Consider the following 19,860-nt stretch of genomic DNA (forward strand, 5'->3'; position numbering starts at 1 on the left):
AAATACTATGTAAACAGATCCCAGTCAAATAATTCAACTTGTTAAAAGAATATGGAGCAGTTCAACTGGGATGAATAATACTGTAAATATTGGGTGGTATTCAGAGCTAGCCTTACTCAGAGTAGACCCATGGGTTAATTAATTTCAGTGAGTCTACTCAGCGTAGGACTTGGTTGAATACAACCTGTTGTGCCTAACTGTATACAATATTTGCAATAAGAATATATGCCTGTTGCAAGTGGAAATGATTGCACTTCCCAAATGCAACTTTATCTCCCAGACGTTCTCAACTGCAACACCATTATCACTGGGGTGGGGTGGGGGGCTAATGCCAAAAACAAATTAAAAAAAATCCAATGCACAGTGACGTCAAGAGAGGAGAAATGGGAATATCTAACTCAAACATAAAATGATAAGGAACCCTACCAGATGAGAACAAAGCCCTAGCCTGCCTTGCATCTTGTTTCCCATGGTGGCCGAATCACATGCCTCTAGGACAGGCATCCCCAAACTTGGCCTCTCCAGACTACAATTCCCATCATCCCTGACCACTGGTCCTGTTAGCTAGGGATGATGGGAGTTGTAGTCCCAAAACAGCTGGAGGGCCGAGTTTGGGGATGCCTGCTCTAAGAAGTCTACAAGCAGGGAATAACAGAAACAACCCTCTTCTGTTGTTGCTCCCCAGGAACTAGTTTTCAGAAGCATGCTGTCTCTGATCTTGGAGGTCGCAAATGGTCAACAGTACTAGTAGGCATTGATGACCTCCTCAAATACTTAAGATGCCCTTCCCTTCAAAACAGCTTCTTCACTCTTGCTTGCAGCAGAATCACAATACAAAATCTAGACAAAAACACTTTTTCAGTATGGAAGATATTTGAGCATTTTAATTAGCTTCCTCACTTTTGCTACTAGTTTTTATTTTTATTGTCCTCTTTTCTACCAAGTACAGGAAAAAAACCCCATTTAAATAATGGGGTGCCCAAACTTAAATAAAATTAGAGATTTCTTCCTTTATTTATTAAGAGGCCTGACATTTTCTGTTGAACCTATGCAACTGCCTGCCATAAAAATAAATTGGTTGCAAATCTGTCTCATCAAACATTTGAATGCAAATGCCAGTTACACAACAGCAGGGTACTTGTTCTCCCACAAAATTGATGGGGGGGGGGGCGGAAATACAGCAACAATATTGCATACTTTATATATCTATAAAGGCCTGGTTTCCAGTACCTATAACACTGTAATTACTATATTCTGTGGAACCATCAGCGATTTGCAAGGAAAGTGGCATTCAGTGATTAACTATTTGATCCAAACAACCGATAAAAACTGTCTCATCTAAAGCTGAAGAAAGGATAAATGATGTGCTTCCATTTTTCAGCCTTGATCCTAGATTATCTCTGCTGAATCTAGAGGTGAACATAAACACTAAAGCAGTTCTGATCTTTGTGGACGCGGAGAAAGCCTTTGACAATATTTCTTGGAGTTTTATGAAAAAGAATCTTCATGGGATGGGGGTAGGCCAAGGATTTGAGAATGGTATGGATGCCATATACGCTGAACAAAAGGCTAAGTTGATTGTAAATAATGTGATAACTGAAGAATTTAAAATAGAAAAAGGGACACGACAGGGGTGCCCAATTTCCCCTTTACTTTTTATTTCTGTTCTGGAGGTGTTGCTAAATATGATTAGAGATGACCAGCAGGTTAAAGGTGTACAGGTCGGAGCCAAACATTACAAGTTAAGGGCCTTTGCAGATGATTTAGTACTTACTTTACAAGAGCCAGACACTAGTACAAAAAGGGTGTTGGAGCTAATTCAAGAATTTGGTCAGGTGGCCGGATTTAAATTGAATAAACAAAAGACTAAAGTTTTGGAAAAAAATTTGACAGTCATGGAGAGGGAGAAGTTCCAGAATGAAACAGGTTTGACAGTGGTAAAGAAGGTGAAATACCTAGGGGTCTATTTGACATCTAAGAATTTAAACTTGTATAAAGACAATTATGAAAAATGTTGGTCGGAAATTAAAAAAGATCTAGAAATATGGTCAAATTTGAGATTGTCAATGTTAGGCCGAATTGCAGCTATTAAGATGAATGTATTGCCTAGAATGTTATTTTTGTTCCAAACACTACAAATTCTGGACAAGATAGACTGTTTCAAGAGGTGGCAGAAGGATATTTCGAAATTTGTCTGGCAGGGCAAAAAGCCCAGAATAAAATTTAAAATACTGACGGATGCAAAAGAAAGAGGGGGGTTTGCCCTGCCGGACTTAAAACTGTATTATGAAGCAGCAGCATTTTGCTGGCTGAAAGAATGGATGCTCCTCGAGAATACAGATATCTTGGACTTAGAAGGTTTTAACAATACATTTGGTTGGCATGCATATTTATGGTATGATAAAATTAAGGTGCATAGGGCCTTTAAAAACCATATTGTCAGAAAAGCATTATATAACGTTTGGATAAGATATAAAGATTTGTTGGAAAGTAAAACCCCTAGATGGTTGTCACCTTTGGAGGCTACGGCGCTGAAAAAGCTTAATATGGAAGCTGAATGGCTAAAGTATTGGGAAATTTTGGAACAAGATGGAGATAAATTGAAGTTACAGAGTTATGAGAAATTGAAACCCAAAGTTCGAGATTGGCTCCATTATTATCAAATAATGGAGGTGCATAAACAAGACAGGAAAATTGGATTCCAGGTGGAGAAATCAAAATTAGAAATTGAACTGTTAGAACCCAATACTAAGAATTTGTCAAAAATGTATAATCTGCTGCTGAAATGGAATACACAAGATGAAACAGTTAAATCAGCTATGATTAAGTGGGCACAGGACATTGGCCATAACATTATGTTTGCTGACTGGGAATGGTTGTGGAACACCGGTATAAAATTTACGGCATGTAATGCCTTAAAGGAAAATATTATGAAAATGATCTATAGGTGGTACATGACCCCAGTCAAGCTAGCAAAAATTTATCATTTGCCTGATAATAAGTGTTGGAAGTGTAAAGAAACGGAAGGTACTTTTTATCATCTTTGGTGGACGTGCCCGAAGATTAAGGCTTTCTGGGAAATGATATATAATGAAATGAAAAAGGTACTTAAATGTACTTTCCCTAAGAAACCAGAGGCCTTTCTCTTGGGCATTGTCGGCCAATTGGTGTCAAAGAAAGATAGAATTTTCTTTATGTATGCTACGACAGCAGCAAGAATACTCATCGCAAAGTATTGGAAGACAGAAGAATTACCCACCTTGGAAGAGTGGCAGATGAAGGTAATAGACTATATGATTTTGGCTGAGATGACTGGCAGAATCCGTGAGCAGGGGAAAGAGACGGCGGAAGAAGATTGGAAGAAATTTAAAATTTATCTTAAGAACTATTATAAAATTGAGGAATGTTAAAATGTCGAGGTTTGGAGAAAGAAAAGGAGATTACAGCGACATAAGATTAAGTTGAAGAAAAGAATAAGAAAAAATATATTTGATAAAATTAATTAGAATTTGCTGAAATAATTTTAGAAATTGGGATGTAGGAAGGGGAGGTTTGGGGGAGTCTGAGAAGAGAGGGATATGAAAAAAAGGTTATGAAATTATACATGTTTGTATGTCTTTTTTTATTTGTTTGTATTGTTTAAATTTTTTTTGTAAAACCAATAAAAAAAATTTAAAAAAAAAAATAGATTATCTCTGCTGAATCACAGAATTGTAGAGTTGGAAGTGAACCCAAGAGTCATCCAGCCCAAACCCCTGCAAATGTACCATAACTAAAGTGTCCATGGCAGATGGCCACCCAATCTCTGCTTACAAACCTCCAAGGAAGGAGAGTCCACAACCTCCCGAGGGAGACCATTCCAATGTCTAACAGCTCTTAGCGTCAGAAAGTTCTTCCTGATTAGTTGGAGTCTCTTTTCTTGTAACTTGGAGCCATTGGTTTGAGTCCTACCTTCCAGAGCAGGAGAAAACAAGCTTGCTCCATCTTCTTTGTGACAGCCCTTTAGATATTTGAAGACAGCTAGCATATCTCCTTTTAGCCTCCTCTTTTCCTGGCTAAACATACCCAACTCCCTCAACTGTTCCTAATTAGATTTGATCACCTTGGCTCTTCTTCCCAGAACCTAGCTGAATATTATAACAATTAAGATATCTATGTAAATACTGGCACCTGGGCTTCCATATCCTGCTTTCCCACCTGCCACCCCCCAACAAACCCATGTATATCATGCCTATTAGATTGTATTCAGCTAAGTTACACTGGAATCAATGGACCTGACTTAGTCATGCTCTTTCATTTCAATGCGTCCACTCTGAACAAAAAATTGGTTCGATGCCACCTTATCTCATTGTTTTAAATGTTAATTTAGTTGGCAGAAACATGAAATGGAAATCTAGAATGTATTTATAAATGTGTCATATATAAATGCAGAAAGTAAGTAATAATGATAATGAAAAGCTTAAAATGGCAATTTCTCAGTCTACAAAGCCTCTGCTTTTGTGACACACACAGCTATATGGCCTATATGGTCACTGCCTTAACTGACCATTATGTGAAAAATTGTTCTTCAGCTCATTTCACTGATGGGCTGTATTCAGTGTGGAAGTGGAAAGAAGCTTGTGCAATCAAACTTTCCTTTTCCCACCTGCACAGCTCACCAAAGACTCTTCAGAGGATCAGGGTGGGGTCTCTCCTGATCTAGGTATTGGCTCAGAGCAGAGCAAAAGCAGAAGGGTTAGCCTACTTTTTAAAAAAATAAGAATAGCAAAGGTAAAATAATAATAATAATAATAATAATAATAATAATAATAATAATATAATTTATACCCCGCCCATCTGGCTGGGTTTCCCCAGCCACTCTGGGCGGCTTCCAACAAAACACTAAAATACAATAACCTATTAAACATTAAAAGCTTCCCTAAACTGGGCTGCCTTCAGATGTCTTTTGGCATAATAGGCCTTGTACCTATTTGGCAGGTTTCATACCTGGGGTACCTCCCTTATTCTCCCATTTTCAAACTGAATGTCCACACACACACACACACACACACACACACAAAGACTAGGCAAAGGAACACGGTTTCTATTTTCCCACCCCAAACCTGTAAATAGTTTCTGGAGAACTGCTGCACTTATTTTTCTGAAAGTTGGCAGACTTCATCCCCTCAGAAAGCACAGCCACACCTGCAATCAAAATCCAATTCTGGCAGGAAATGGGGGGGGGGGGCTAGACTTTTTTTTGGGGGGGACAAAATAAGTTTCCTACTCACAAAAAAAGAAGAGAACCTGTGAAATTTGGCAGGATTAATCTACTCTGTAGGAACTCATTTGCTTGAAAACACTATTTGGGGGGGGGGTTTACAGGCATTTTTAGATTCCCCCATTACCGTCAATGAAGCAGAACTTTGAATTTAACGCCAAAAGGGAATCAAGTCGGGAGAACATGGAATGGATCTTAAACGTCTCAGGCTGCTTTCAAGTGCTACAGAAACATGAAAGGTGAATACTGTGGTCATGCCACATACTATACTAATGTCCTAGGCTCTGTGGTTTAACCCACAGCGCCACCCGCGTCCCACCCCATAGAAATAGACAGGTCTATATTGTCTATATTGCTATGTTAGGGTTGTCATATTTTGAAGAGCAAAAAAGAGGACACAATTTTTGCCAACTTCTACTTTTAACTATGGATCGCTACGACGACTCTTGTTTTAAATACCCTTACTGTACTTAGGAGGGATGCGGGTGGCACTGTGGGTTAAACCACAGAGCCTAGGACTTGTCGATCAGAAGGACATGACGGGGTGAGCTCCCGTTGCTCGGTCCCAGCTCCTGCCCCCCTAGCAGTTCGAAAGCACGTCAAAGTGCAAGTAGATAAATAGGTACCGCTCTGGCAGGAAGGCAAACAGTGTTTCCGTGCGCTGCTCTGGTTTCGCCAGAAGCAGCTTAGTCATGCTGGCCACATGACCCGGAAGCTGTATGCCAGCTCCCTCGGCCAATAAAGCGAGATGAGTGGCACAACCCCAGAGTTGGCCATGACTGGACCTACTGGTCAGGGGTCCCTTTACCTTTACTGTACTTAGGCTATAGAAGCTGTGAAATATTGCTAGTTATTAACTTTCAACAGCAAATAATAATAATACGTATTGTTCCCTTACTTACATGAAAGTATTTGGGCTCATGTTCACATCTTGACAACCATATGTCAGGAGTGCTCTGATGGTATTTCCTGCTTGGCAGGGGGTTGGACTCGATGGCCCTTGTGGTCTCTTCCAACTCTATGATTCTATGATTCTATGATTCTATGATCTTTGTGAACCTAAGTGTGCACAGAACAATTTGTGGTTCGAGGACCCGACCCCCGCGATGTGAAATAAATACACAAGGACACGTGATATAAGGTTAATGAGCAAGAAAAGGCCACAACTTTATTGATTACAGCAGTGAAAAGGTATTGGCTTAGGCATTGGATGTCTAAAACAAGGGGGTTTATTCACCAGTAGGTGGAGTCTGTTGATGCTAATCCAACTATAGGCTCTCCCCTGATGTCACTGGGGGTCGTGCCATGGCCTCCCGCCAAGCAGGCATCGGACAGAGTACACAACCGCCAGATTCCTTTAACGGAATACCCAAAAATTGAAGGCATAGGCGATGGCCACACCCAGCCCTTCGACACACCACAACACGTTATTCCAATGCCTAACCTGCCACCAATACCACAAAAAGTTGTGACGATTGCTACGAGGTAGGCGAAAAAACCAAAAAGCCTAATGCCAAATGGAAAAATTCCTACCAGGCCCCCTAGACAACCAGGGCGACCAACCTAAGGTCCATAGCAAGGCCAAAGAACAAAGACCCTGAGCTAAAAGGGAGTGGAGGGTGGGTGACTCATGACAAGAGGACGGAGAAGAATGAGGCCGAGGAGAGGCTGGCGCCGCCGCAAAAGGCTGCTGAACACGCCCCCTCAAAGGCACCTGGTTGGATGCCTGCCAAGGGGGCGTGGGCGCCAGCCAGGTGAGAGGAGGAGGCAGGGGGCTAATGCCCCCTGCTAGGGGCGGTGCTCGGGCTCCCGCCCACAACCACTCCCCTCTCTTCCAGGGAGGAGAGTCTTTATTAAACTGTTTAGTATGTACATATAGAGGGCAGGGGGGTGTTAACTTTTGCCCTCCCAGGCTCCTTCTCTAAGATCTTGTAGCTGAGCCAGCATCTTTTTAGTTCAGCCACCAGAGAAGGGATTTATGCATTATGTAGCTAGTTTAAGACGCTGCACTGTTGTGATTTTCTGCTGCAGACCAGCTTAGCCCAGTGCCTTAGGTCTGAGTCTAATGCACTAGAAAAATTATCTTGGGTTACTGTAAACAAGAAAATCAGAGAACCCCCCCCCCCCAAAATAATTTTGAAAAATCTGCCAGGACAGAAATTATAATCCTGAAAAAGAGGGCCTGCCTGGGGAAAAGAGAACATATGACAACCAGACCTGGAGGAGAGGACATGTCCTGGAAAAAGAGGGCATATGGCAACCCTAACTATGTGATCTGTTAAAAGTGCTGTCAAATAAAGAAAAGGGGGGAAACCACCGTAATGATTTTTTTTTGGGGGGGGGGGGTAGCAAGTTCATTGCACAGTGTCATGTGCCAGTTAATGTGATTTTATTAGAAATTCATTCCAAATTTCCTCGATTGCTGTTACTGAAACAAATAAAAAAGAGATGAAGTGGCTTCAATCTCATGCATTAACTATAATGAAAGCAACGTTCACTCCCAGAGACAAGCTCAGTGGGGTGAAGAAATAAAAATCTGTAGCTAGAGGGAGCCTGCTAACCTAGCCTTTTTTTTCCCCCTCCAAAGAACAAAATCTTTCTCATCTCCCTTCATGCTCCTGCGGTCTAGCTGCTCTAATGCTGTTCTATTTAATTTTTTTAAGCCTCTCTCTTCATTGTGGCTTCAGAACAGCCAGATCCGAGCATGATGTATCTTTCAAGCATGGATGTGTGAATACATGGAGTATGTGCATATACACTTTTAGGTGAGGTGGCCATGAGTCCTCCTTCACCAGTCCATGTTTTAAAGATGAACAATCATAAGAAGGAAAAGCAGGAGAGGAATTTAAGTGGTCCATCGGCAGTTTACCACCTTTCTAGCTGATTGACGTCACCTGGTTACAGTTCCCCCCACTATGGTTAGACTTACTGTATTTCCATTTAAAACACAGTAGTGATTTCCAGTGGTAAATGAATAGATACATACATATGTGAAAGGCAATGTAAACTGGGCAGTTAATGTGCATAACGGCCAGCCATTGTGCACATTCACCGGGCTTCATGTGTGCACATTTCCCAGTTAATATACACAATCACCCACAGGCTTTGGGAAATGTGCAGATATTGGCTGCACTGTATACATTCTCTGGCCATTATGCATGATCTCCAACAGGCCTTGGAGAATTTGCATATTTTGGTGGAATTTTGTGCACTCTCTGGGCAATATGAACATCCTTCAGTCAGTATGCAGAATCTCCAAGATGTCGTGGGCCATGTAAGATTAGGCAGTGGGCCGGAAGCTTCCACGTGTGAATGTGTACCTACAGATTGCACACTTCTGAATAAGAGGCAGAAAAAGGTATATTTCTTGGAGACTATGGATTCTGACCAGAGAATTCACATATTATGTCCTGTTGCACACCGCAAATCAGCTGGCCATGGAGCCAAGGGACAGTCATCCAGTAGTATTTTCTGGAACTGACCCCATAAATGGGAATGAAATCACCTTAATACAGTGCTCTCATCCCCTTTGGAGAGCACAATAAAATAAGTACAATTAAACATTAAAGAATATATGTGTGTGTTGCTACTGTTTCAACTGCAATGAGTTTCTTCCGCTTTTAACTTCCATACTAAGAAGTTTCTACAAAGGCTCTAAAATATGGAACTGAACATATACCTATGCAATATATATTTATCAGTATATTTGGCAGGGGTTTTTTTATTCCCCTTTCTCATATTTCTTCCGGTCCCTTTTGTGGTTTTGTTGTTTCTTGATTCAGCATCACTATATGGCATATTGGGTTTTCTTTCCAACTTAGATATTGGAAAAATTTAATAAAATCCATGCTTTTTTAAAAGAGAGAGAGGGAGGGAGAGAGATAACAATAAAGGAACACTGCTAGCCACACAGTACTGTTTGGGCCATGGCATAATGAAACATTTATGTATGTTTCATATAAATCCCACTTTTCCCTTCCAAAAAAGCTTGGAGCAATTTTCACAGGGCTTTTTCACCAGGTCACAGTATTTTGAATGGTGTGGAGAAAGTAGACAGATTATTATTTTTCCCTCACCCACCTTCTTCCTCTTCCATAAAACTAGCATTCAGGGTCACCCATGGAAGTGATTGACAGTAGATTCAAGACCGTCAAATGAATGTTGTTATTTGTGCAACACTTAATTATAGAGTTGATTGCTATAGCGTGTGCGATGGTGGCAAGAGGCCCAGAAAAAAATATGGAGGGTGTGCCTACTCACAGGTATTACCCAAGAAAGCTACCAAGAAATTCTGTACTTCATAGGCAGCAAATCCCTGGATACAAGTTGCTGGGAAGGAGGCAGACAAAATAATTTATTTACCATGATTTAATCATAAAAAAACCTTCCAAGCAGTTTAAGTAAAACACTATAAAATGTTTGTTAAAAACACAGGTAAAATGAGATAATAAGAACAAGTTGACCTAAAATGTATCAAAATATAATTAAAATCAGCAGTTAAAAAAAGAAACTTAGTAAATAAAATTTACCTGTTCAAATTACATGTCTGGCTAAGATTTTCCTAAACAAAAGTATTTTTAGCAGGCAGCTGCCTAATATCAATGGGAAGGATGTTCCGGAGAGTAGGGAATCAGCTAGACTGATAAAGAAAATATGTTTTATTTGCGGTATAACAGTGTGACACCAGATGGCGCTGTGGAGTTCCCTTTTTGCCAATGTGATTTGTCATTATAAAGGTTACAACACATTTCCCCCCCTGAAATGTTCTTTTGGTGTGTCTAGATCCAGCCTAGGTGCTGCCACAATAAAGGAGTGATTCCTTGCGAGAACAAAACAAACATTATATATGGCACTTGAAGGGCTCCTGGCTTCACACTCTGCATGTAGACAACCTGGAAGTGTCTGGAGTTTGCACTTGCCCAAGGATTAACACGAGTGAAACAGGGTTCCTCCTCCCCTCTCCTTCCCCTGCACCATCCCCAAATCTACTCTGAAGAACAGAACAGAATCACGGGGCTCATGTGGAGAACATTCTGTTGTGCAAGGAGAAATCCTTGCTGGAAAGAAAAATTTGCTGTAGCTCTACATTGCATATAACACTGACTAAAGATGCTATGACTATGGAAGTGAGAGCTGGACCATAAAGAAGACTGATTGCGGAAAAATTGATGCTTTTGAATTATGGTGCTGGAGGAGACTCTTGAGAGTCCCATGGACTGCAAGAAGATCAAACCTATCCATTCTGAAGGAAATCAGCCCTGAGTGCTCACTGGTAGGACAGATCCTGAAGCTGAGACTCCAATACTTTGGCCACCTCATGAGAAGAGAAGACTCCTTGGAAAAGACCCTGATGTTGGGAAAGATGGAGGGCACAAGAGAAGGGGACGACAGAGGACGAGATGGTTGGATAGTGTTCTCGAGGCTACCAGCATGAGTTTGACCAAACTGCGGGAGACAGAGGAAGACAGAAGTGCCTGGCATGCTCTGGTCCATGGGGTCACCAAGAGTCGGACACGACTAAACGACTAAACAACAACAAACCAGTGTTGAAACCAGATTACTGCACTAGAAGAATCATTTTTTCTTTTCTTTTCTGAAAATGGAAGGATTTTATGTTCTCATTCCCAGAGCACGGAGAGCTGACTGTTTAGCAAGATGTGCTCTCGCAGCAAAGGTGGGCTACTCGTGGCCCTCCAAGATGGTATAGGATTACAACTCTCCATCATCCAAAATCAAGAAGCATTCCGGAAGCAGCATTCTGGATTTTGAAGGGATCAAAACCCACCTCCTTACAACAGGGGCTTGGGTAACCGCAGCTGTGTTTTGAGATCCTTTTAGATCCCCCACTGTTTGAGAATGCTGGTGATGTGTCATTCCAGACATCCATAATGTAAAAATCCCAGGTCACAGCATGGGGGAAAGGCATTCAGCTCAGCTGCTGCAACCTTGTTTAATCCTATGTGAGAGTGACAATACAGTGAAGGGAGGGAATATTCATTTTAGAATGGTGGTTACATGGCAAAGTTGCTATATGACAAAGGTGCAAGGGGAGGACTCGTTCTTGGTGGATGTGGGGACCCCAGACTCTTCAGAACAGCTGAAGTATTTGCACTGTTGGATGCATACCTGACTTGAACCATCTCCCTGCCACCCCATCTAGGTATTTGAAGACCTGTGTCTATAGTGGTGGTGATGATGGACACAGTATAATTGTGAGGCAGCAAAAAGCAATAATTTCAGAGGGCACCCACATATATCTGTATATTTCCTTATATACAAGGATCTTCTTGAACTGTGCTTGCATACTATGTCCTCTGCAATGACAGAGAACCCAAAGAAACAGGTTTCTGTTTTCCAGTGTATCTGTGTTTGCAGTCTGAAGCAAATGGGCAAAGTAATTCATTATGTATCAAAATGCCCCTTATATCATGAACTGAGATTAAAGTTCCTGGTAAATATTTTGTCTAGATTAACAAACTGTTCTGATTAAGAAATTATGGGGGTTTTTTTAATTAGAAGATTTAATTAGAAGCTGTATATGCATTAGCTTGAAGGAAAAGCAGGGAAAGAAATGGAAAGAATTCAGGCAGTTACTATAGATATTTTTAAATGATTTTAGTGAATTAGGATATCTGTATCTTACCATTTTATTTCACTGTAATTGGTCCAGAGGCTGGCAACATAAGAACAAGTCTTTTCTGTGGTTGCTCCCCGTTTGTGGAATGCTTTCCCCAGGAAGGCTCACCTGGCGCCTTCATTACATATCTTTAGGTGCCAAGCAAAAGCATTCCTCTTCTCCCAGGACTTTGGCTAATTAAATAATCTATGGCCTTTTAAACTGGGAAGGGGGATGTTACTGTTTTTGTTTGCTATGGTATGCATTTTTGCATTTTTACAATGTAAACCACCCTGTGATCCTCAGATGAAGGGCCTTATAGAGATCTAATAAAAATAAAATAAAATTGGGTAATAGAAATTTAGCGACACGGGTGGCGCTGTGGTCTAAACCACTGAGCCTCTTGGGCTTGCCGATCAGGAGGTCAGCAGTTCAAATCCCTGCGACGGGGTGATCTCCCGCTGCTCAGTCCCAGCTCCTGCCAACCTAGCAGTTTGAAAGCACGCCAAAAAAAGGTGCAAGTAGATAAATAGGTACTGCTCTGGCGGGAAGGTGAACGGCGTTTTCGTACACTGCTCTGGTTTCGGTGTTCCACTGCATCAGAAGCGGCTTAGTCATGCTGGCCACATGACCTGGAAAAACTGTCTGCGGACAAATGCCGGCTCCCTCAGCCTGTAAAGCGAGATGAGCACCGCAACCCCAGAGTCATCTGCGACTGGACTTAATTGTCAGGGGTCCTTTCCTTTATCTTTTATAAAAATTGAATATGGAAACCCCTGTGTGAAAGTTGTCATTGACAGTACAGTTGTTGATGGTATCTCTATAAGGAACCTGATAAAATATTAATTCAGGTTAACTGAGGTGCAGGTGTCCCCTTGCGAATCTGGGGCTGCTGAACAAATTCACCCTGCAGTGGGAAAAGTTCATCCATCCATTCATTCATTCGATTTGTATGCCACTTTTCCACAAAAAGAATCAAGCTCAAAGCAGCTTGCATCAAAGAAAGAGGGGTGCATTTCAAACAAACACTACCAAAACCATTTCATAATAACACAGCCAAACAATAGCAAGCATAATAACGGACCTAAAAGCCACACTCCAAAACTATCAATATATGTAACAAGAAATGCATCACCCAATAGCAAAAATAACTAGGGAGCTTCACAGTTTCACCTTAGTCCTAGAAATACCCCTCCCACGATGTTGCTCACAGTCCCTCTCCTGCAGCAGCTTCTTATAAGGCTTCCAAAGCTGGTGAAAGCCCTGGGTTCTTGGCCAAAGCAAAATCAGAAAAGGAGATGTTCCTACTTCAGGGAAACATCAGATAGTGTACAGGTAACCATGGAGAGCTCCTGATGGGATTCTATGTGGGGGATGCTGGCCCAGCACATTTGCTACTTCAACATGGGTTGGAGTCAACTGAGCAATCCTGAAGAGAGAGATTTGTTTGTGACAAGAGGCTTTGCTTGCCGACAAGCTTTTGCTGTTGTTTAATCAGCCAGTCACTTTAATGATTATTTGCACTGCTTAAAAAAAAACACAATGAAATTTTTAATTACAGGTAATGAAGAAGAAACCCATGAAGACTGAAACACAGAAAACGATAAATAAAACCCACCCCTCCCCCTTTGAAGAAGAAGAAAACCCAACAATGGCTGCCTATTTCAAAGCAACGAAACCAAGTGGAGAAGCCATTTATAAGCATTTTATAAGCATTACAATCAAGAAAATGTAGCAAAGATATGAAAGCACTGATGCACACCGAAGCATGTTAAACGACCAAACCTACCAATGATGCTTACAGAGGACTTAAGCCCAGAAACTAGTCAGCAGCCAGTGCAGTCAAGCTGGGATTTTTGTGAGCAACCTGGACACCCAATTCTGCACCAGCTGGAGTTTCTAGACCAGGCTTCCTCAACCTCGGCCCTCTAGATGTTTTTGGCCTACAACTCCCATGACCCCTAGCTAGCAGGAGCAGTGGTCAGGGATAATAATAATAATATTTTTTTTATTTATTCCCTGCCCTTCCCAGTTCAGAAAACCAGGCTCAGGCCGGCTAACAACAAATTTAAAACACTTAATTGATGCAACAAAAATAGCATAAAATACAGTATAAAACATGAATAACAATAAATTCAGAATTCAAAAATCAATTTAGGGGGGGAAACCATCCAAGACACATTAGATGATCACTAGGGCTAGCTGGCTAAATTAGTCCTATTTGGGCCAGTGAGGAGACCAGGGGAGAATTAGCTGTTGGATCCCAGAGTGGGCAATCTTCATAAAAAGGGGAGGGGGAGGAAAGGAAGGGGAATAAAAGATCAGGCTAAGTTCAAATTGAAAGCCAGGCAGAATAGCTCTGTCTTACATGCCCTGCAGAAGGAAGTTAAATCCTGCAGGGCCCTGGTCTCATGGGACAGAGCATTCCACCAGGTCGGTGCCATCACTGAGAAGGCCCTGGCCCTGGTGGAGGATAATGTGACTTCCTTAGGGCCCGGGACCTCTAAACTATGATTATTCATGGACCTTAAGGTCCTCTGCGGGGCATACCAGGAGAGGCAGTCCATTAAATGGGAATTGTAGTCTCAAAACATCTGGAGGGCCGAGGTTGAGGAAGCCTGTTCTAGACTTTATTCAGAGGCAGCCCTGTGTATAACGTGTTGCAGCAATCTAACCTAGAGGTTACCAGGGCACAGTAGTTAGGCTACCCCTGTCCAGATATGGGGGCAGCTGAGCTACCAGCTGAGGCTGAGGGAAGGCACTCCATGCAAGCGAGGCCACCTGAGCCTCAAGTAACAGCAAGGGGTCAAGAAGGACCACCAAGCTTACATATCTGATGCTCCAGGTTACATTAAGGGGTGGGTGGCTGCGAAGGCAAATCAGCCTGATCAGGGGGGCAGGGCACAGGGCAGTGCACAGCCCTAATATTGACATCCTGGCCACAGGAATGGATGACTGGGCAGATTCTCACATTTTAGAAGGGTTATGTATAATTTTTGCTGCTCTTGTTAAAGCCTTGAATTTCAAGGAAAGACTTCATATAATCTCCAAGTTATCCCATTCCAAGTCTACTGCATTTTTTTGCAGTCAAATGAAATGCTGCGAGACTCTTGTTGCTTAAAATCAGTACCTGGAAAGAATCCCACAGCCTCGCACATTTTTTAAAATGTATTTAAATTGCCGCCGCAAATCCTTGAAAGCCTTTGTATAAACTTTTATGAATGCCCCAATGAAAGGTATTGTACCTCTCAGTGTCACGATAAGCTTTTGAAAAGGTCATACTTGAGACCACTTCCTTCACGCTAAGTAATCTGTCTTCTTCTGACATTATTAACATTTCAGTGTTGACAGAATGCTTAGGAGGCTCTCTGGAACTGGGTATTATGGAATATAGAGACATTAGTGCATGGCAAGGGAAAGGAAGCAATTCATTTACATTTTTAATTGCCTAAAACCTTTTTGCTGAAAGTTCAGCTCATGCCATGCCTCACCTGTCTAAGCTCCACATAACCCTGCCAGCCGGGTGTAATTCTAATATGAAAGACAGATTCTCCGCCTCTACCCAAAATCCAGATTCTTTGGACAAAAGAAATACGCTAAAACCTCTGAGATGCAAAACCATGAAACTCAGCTTCACTTCTTTATGCCAGTAACAGAAAACAATGGGAACAGAAAACTTTGATTATTTGTGATTGGGATGTGAGAGAATAGCAGAGGGTTGAGATTTACTGACTGTTCTCCATCATATCTGTCAACCTGTCTCCAAATTGCCCATGGTGCTCATACTCTCTTGCCACCCTGGTCCACTTCTGAACTCCATAGGGCAGTCTATCAGTCTTAACTCAGCCAAAGCAGCAGGTCTAGATCTTATAATGTCACCACAGCCCACAGAGTTCTCCATCTAATGACATATGATGACAAGGTGTAAAAATAGACAGAGTTCCTGAGTCTTAACTGCGTAGAATTTTCTTGCCTGCGTAACGGGCTCCTCATGAAGAAATCCCTTGTTCTGCATGGTAAGTGTAGGGTCACTGGATCCCTCTACATTCTGCTTACTGAATAACCCCCTGGGGACATAGGAAGATACCTTATGAGGAGTCAGGCTATTGATCCATGTAGATCAATATTGTCTATCTGAATGTCAATGGCTCTTCGAGGTTTTCTCACTTAGAGATGTCAGGGACTGAACCTGGGGGTATCTGAACACAAAGCAGAGGCTCCACCACTAAGCTGTGACCCTCCCTACAACCTTTCTTCTTCAAGCATCCAAGAAATAGATGAGTGGCCATCTGTCATGGATGCTTTGCCGAGTTTCCTGCATTGCAGGGGGTTGGACTAGATCAGGCTTCCTCAACCTCGGCCCTCCAGATGTTTTTGGCCTACAATTCCCATGATCCCTAGCTAGCAGGACCAGTGGTCAGGGATGATGGGAACTGTAGTCTCAAAATATCTGGTGGGCCGAGGTTGAGGAAACCTGGACTAGATGATCCTTGGGTCCCTTTCCACCCCACAATTTGATGATTCTATGGGCCCCACAACAGTCTAGCTTAAGCATTGCATACTGACAAATGGCTTCACGCCGTCTTGTGTTCTCAATATGGAAATATCACTTAAGAGAAAACCTAAATGGCTCAGAACTGCAATACTTTAAGGATAGCTTTTCCCCATATGAACTGACCCAGGTCCTGCAATCATTCTCTGAGGCCTTTCCAAGTTCGCCCCCTACATGAGACGTCAGGAGGGTGGCAACACAAAAATGGTCCTTTTCTGCAATGGCTCCCCACTTGCGGAATGCTCTCCGCCCCCATGGAGACTCGCCCGGCTCCTTCATTACAGATCTTTAGGCACTGGGGGGGGGGGGGGACGGGACGTTTCTCCATAAGCAGACCTTTGGCTAATTAACATCCTATGTCTTTTTAAATGCATTTGCGGGAGGGGGGATTATTGATTTCTTTTTGTTTGTTGTGCATTTTATGTTTTTATATTTTTCTTTTTATAAATTTTCCAAATTATGCGTGTTTTTATATTGTGAAGCTGTGTGAACTTCAGATAAAGGGTGGCACAATAATTTAATAAATAACTATACCAAACAATAACTGTCTAATGCCCATTTTATATTCACTGCCAAATCACTGCATGAATATACCCATTCATGTTAACAGATCATAGATGTAGCACGTAAGGCAAAATGCTTAAATAGAAGAATGTTAATGCAAGTTATTTAGCAGTTATGTTCAGCTCAGACAAAATGAAACATTCCTCTATGCCTTACAAATTCTGCTTGTGGAATTCATTGCCCCAAGACAGTACGTTGGCAGCAATGGCTTTAAAAGGGGATTGAATGAATTCTGAAGGATAAGTCTACCAACAGCATTTTGGTGAACCTATATTCAAAGGCAATGATTAGACTTGATGAAGAACAGGAGATGGAAATCTCCATCATGCCCTGCTTGTGAGTTTGCCAATGGAATAATTTTCAGAGACAGCTACAGCAGATGGACTTTCTGGACGACCCAGCAAAGTACATAAAGATTTTTTATGAGCTTTTAACCCTTGTTTGTTGAATGGGTCATAAATAAAAACAGCAACAAGCCGCCCAGCCAACGGTAAGCTGGATAGGGCAAGTGAAGGCTGTGCATCCATTTTAACATCAGTGCTCAGTTTCAAATTGTCAAGTTTATCCATCAGTTCTGACGGCAATTACTTAATTTCTCAGCTATTTTGGTAATCACAGATAAGCTGTCCTCAGGTGTCATTTGCACAAAATCTCATTACTTCTCTACCTGCCAGGCTTAACATGGTTAATAGTTTGGCATCCATTTTTAGCATAAAACCTGTGTTTTGGAGATAGGAGGTGGGGGGAAATAACACGGAAAATTTCTAACATATGTCAGAGAGTTTGAGAGGTTTATTCATCAGTGCAGGAGAGACTGATATTGCTAATGCATCATGGTGATTTATGGGAAGGTAGCCTTTCAAGGTAGTATGGTCCCATCACAAAAATGCTTGTTAATCCTACAGAACTAGGGAATCTCTCATTGTATGTGAAAAAAAGGTAAAAGGAAAAGGTAAAGGACCCCTGACAGTTAAGTCCAGTCGCAGATGACTCTGGGGTAGCAGCTCTCATCTCGCATTACTGGCTGAGGAAGCCAGTGTTTGTCCGCAGACAGTTTTTCCAGGTCATGTGGCCAGCGTCACTAAGCCGATTCTGGCGAACCATAGCAGCACACGGAAACGCCATTTACCTTCCCACCAGAGCGGTACCTATTTATCTACTTCCACTTTTTGGCATGCTTTCGAACTGCAAGGTTGGCAGGAGTTGGGACTGAGCAACAGGCGCTCACCCCATCGCGAGGATTCGAACCGCTGACCTTCTGATCAGTAAGCCCAAGCAGCTCAGTGGTTTAGCCCACATCACCACCCGCGTCCTAAAAAAATGGTACAGTTCTCCAATACAGTCAAACATCAGTTCTCGAACACCTCTGTTGTCGTACGTTTCGGCTCCCGAAAGCCAAAAACCCGGAAGCAAACGCTCCGGTTTTCAAACTTTTTTGGGGAATCCAGATGTCCGACACAACTTCTGCTTGAGTGCAAGAAGCTCTTGCAACCAATCAGAGGCCCCGCCTCGGTTGTCGAATGTTTCGGAAGTTGAACGGTCTTCCGGAACGGATTATGCTTGACAACCAAGGTTTGAATGCATGGTGGCATGAAGATACCACTCCTCCTTAGGCAATAGCTAATTGTGTACTCACAGTAAGTACATCTGCATAGGGCTTTCCCCCCTCTGCATGGTCTACATTGCCTGCTGAAGTCCCCACACCACACCTTACATATGCTGATAGGTGGGACTTTCAGCAAAATGTTGTAGTGTGGCATGCCCCTGTTCAAGACTTCAGACCCACCATTCCACTTCCATCAGCCAGCATTCTGCCACCACTGGTTTGGCCTGGATTTGCAGAAGGCAGGGGGTGAGCCCTAATGGGGAAAAACTCCCAGAAGGAGCCCAGTAAGGTCAGGGGTCTGATCCCCATAAAGACCGCCTGCATATTCCTGCATTGCCGGGCATTGGACTAGATGAACTTTGGGGTCCCTTCCAGCTCTACAATTCTCTGATTCTATGAAAGACCACAGGCTTTTGACTGAATGCTGGAAGGGGAAAATGGAAAGCTAGAGGCAATGGTACGGAATATCCTGGGAGAGGTCATGGTTCTACCTTGAACAGCAGCATTCTGCACTGCAAAAATCTGTTTCGGGCCTCTCTCATGCTAAGCTACTCGCATGTGATTATCCCAGCTCTGCCTGCTGAGAATTCAGAAGGCCCTTCTGCTTACAAGAGGAGAAGGCAAACTAGAGAAAATCGCAGTCATGCACGCAGTAAGGGAGGAGTTGCTGGCCACCTACTCCTCCCCTTCCCAGTTCCTTGGGGAAATTAGGCACTAAAGATAGAGGTGAGCCAAGATAAACAATGGCTAGAGAAAGCAAGCCATATGCTCCGCCTTCCCTGCATGATCAAAGGTGATTCCCCTCTGGCTTTCTCTTCCTGGAGGGCAGGTGAGCCCTCAGAATTCTCAGCAGATAGAGCTGAGCTAATCTCACAGGGTGGGAAGCAGCAGCCGGTCTCTAAACACAGTGCCTGATACCACAAGGATGCTTTACTTTCCAATCTTGTTACAGTTTTATAAACGATTCCTCCCCCCATAGAATATGGTCGCGGGAGGTTTCCACCAGCAGCACAAGATCTGGTCCTGATTTTGTGCATCGTTATCACAGCGGTTTTCGAAGAGTGCAGGTTGAACAACCATGTGCAAAATGTCAAGTCTTATTGCTAGTTCACACTGCTGGCAACAACTGCAGGTCCACTGCATGGTCCCTTGGTGGTCTGCTGTACCTGCCACGCAAGTGTCCCAGCTGCATTGGGTGAGAAGGTCTTCCACACAATCACAATGCATGTACATGCAACCCATTTCCTTATCTGTAACATCCT

General features: G+C 42.6%; 1 protein-coding gene across 29 annotated transcripts in view; it reads right to left on the reverse strand.

Annotated features, from left to right (window-relative positions):
* The window catches only part of NRXN1 (neurexin 1), a 1,569,693-nt gene that overhangs the window by 766,593 nt on the left and 783,240 nt on the right, over positions 1 to 19,860 (reverse strand). The gene's annotated exons all lie outside the window — the stretch shown is intronic.

The sequence above is a fragment of the Podarcis pityusensis genome, assembly GCF_964106645.2.
Source record: "Podarcis pityusensis genome assembly, chromosome: 3".
In the NCBI taxonomy this organism is placed as follows: Eukaryota; Metazoa; Chordata; class Lepidosauria; order Squamata; family Lacertidae; genus Podarcis; species Podarcis pityusensis.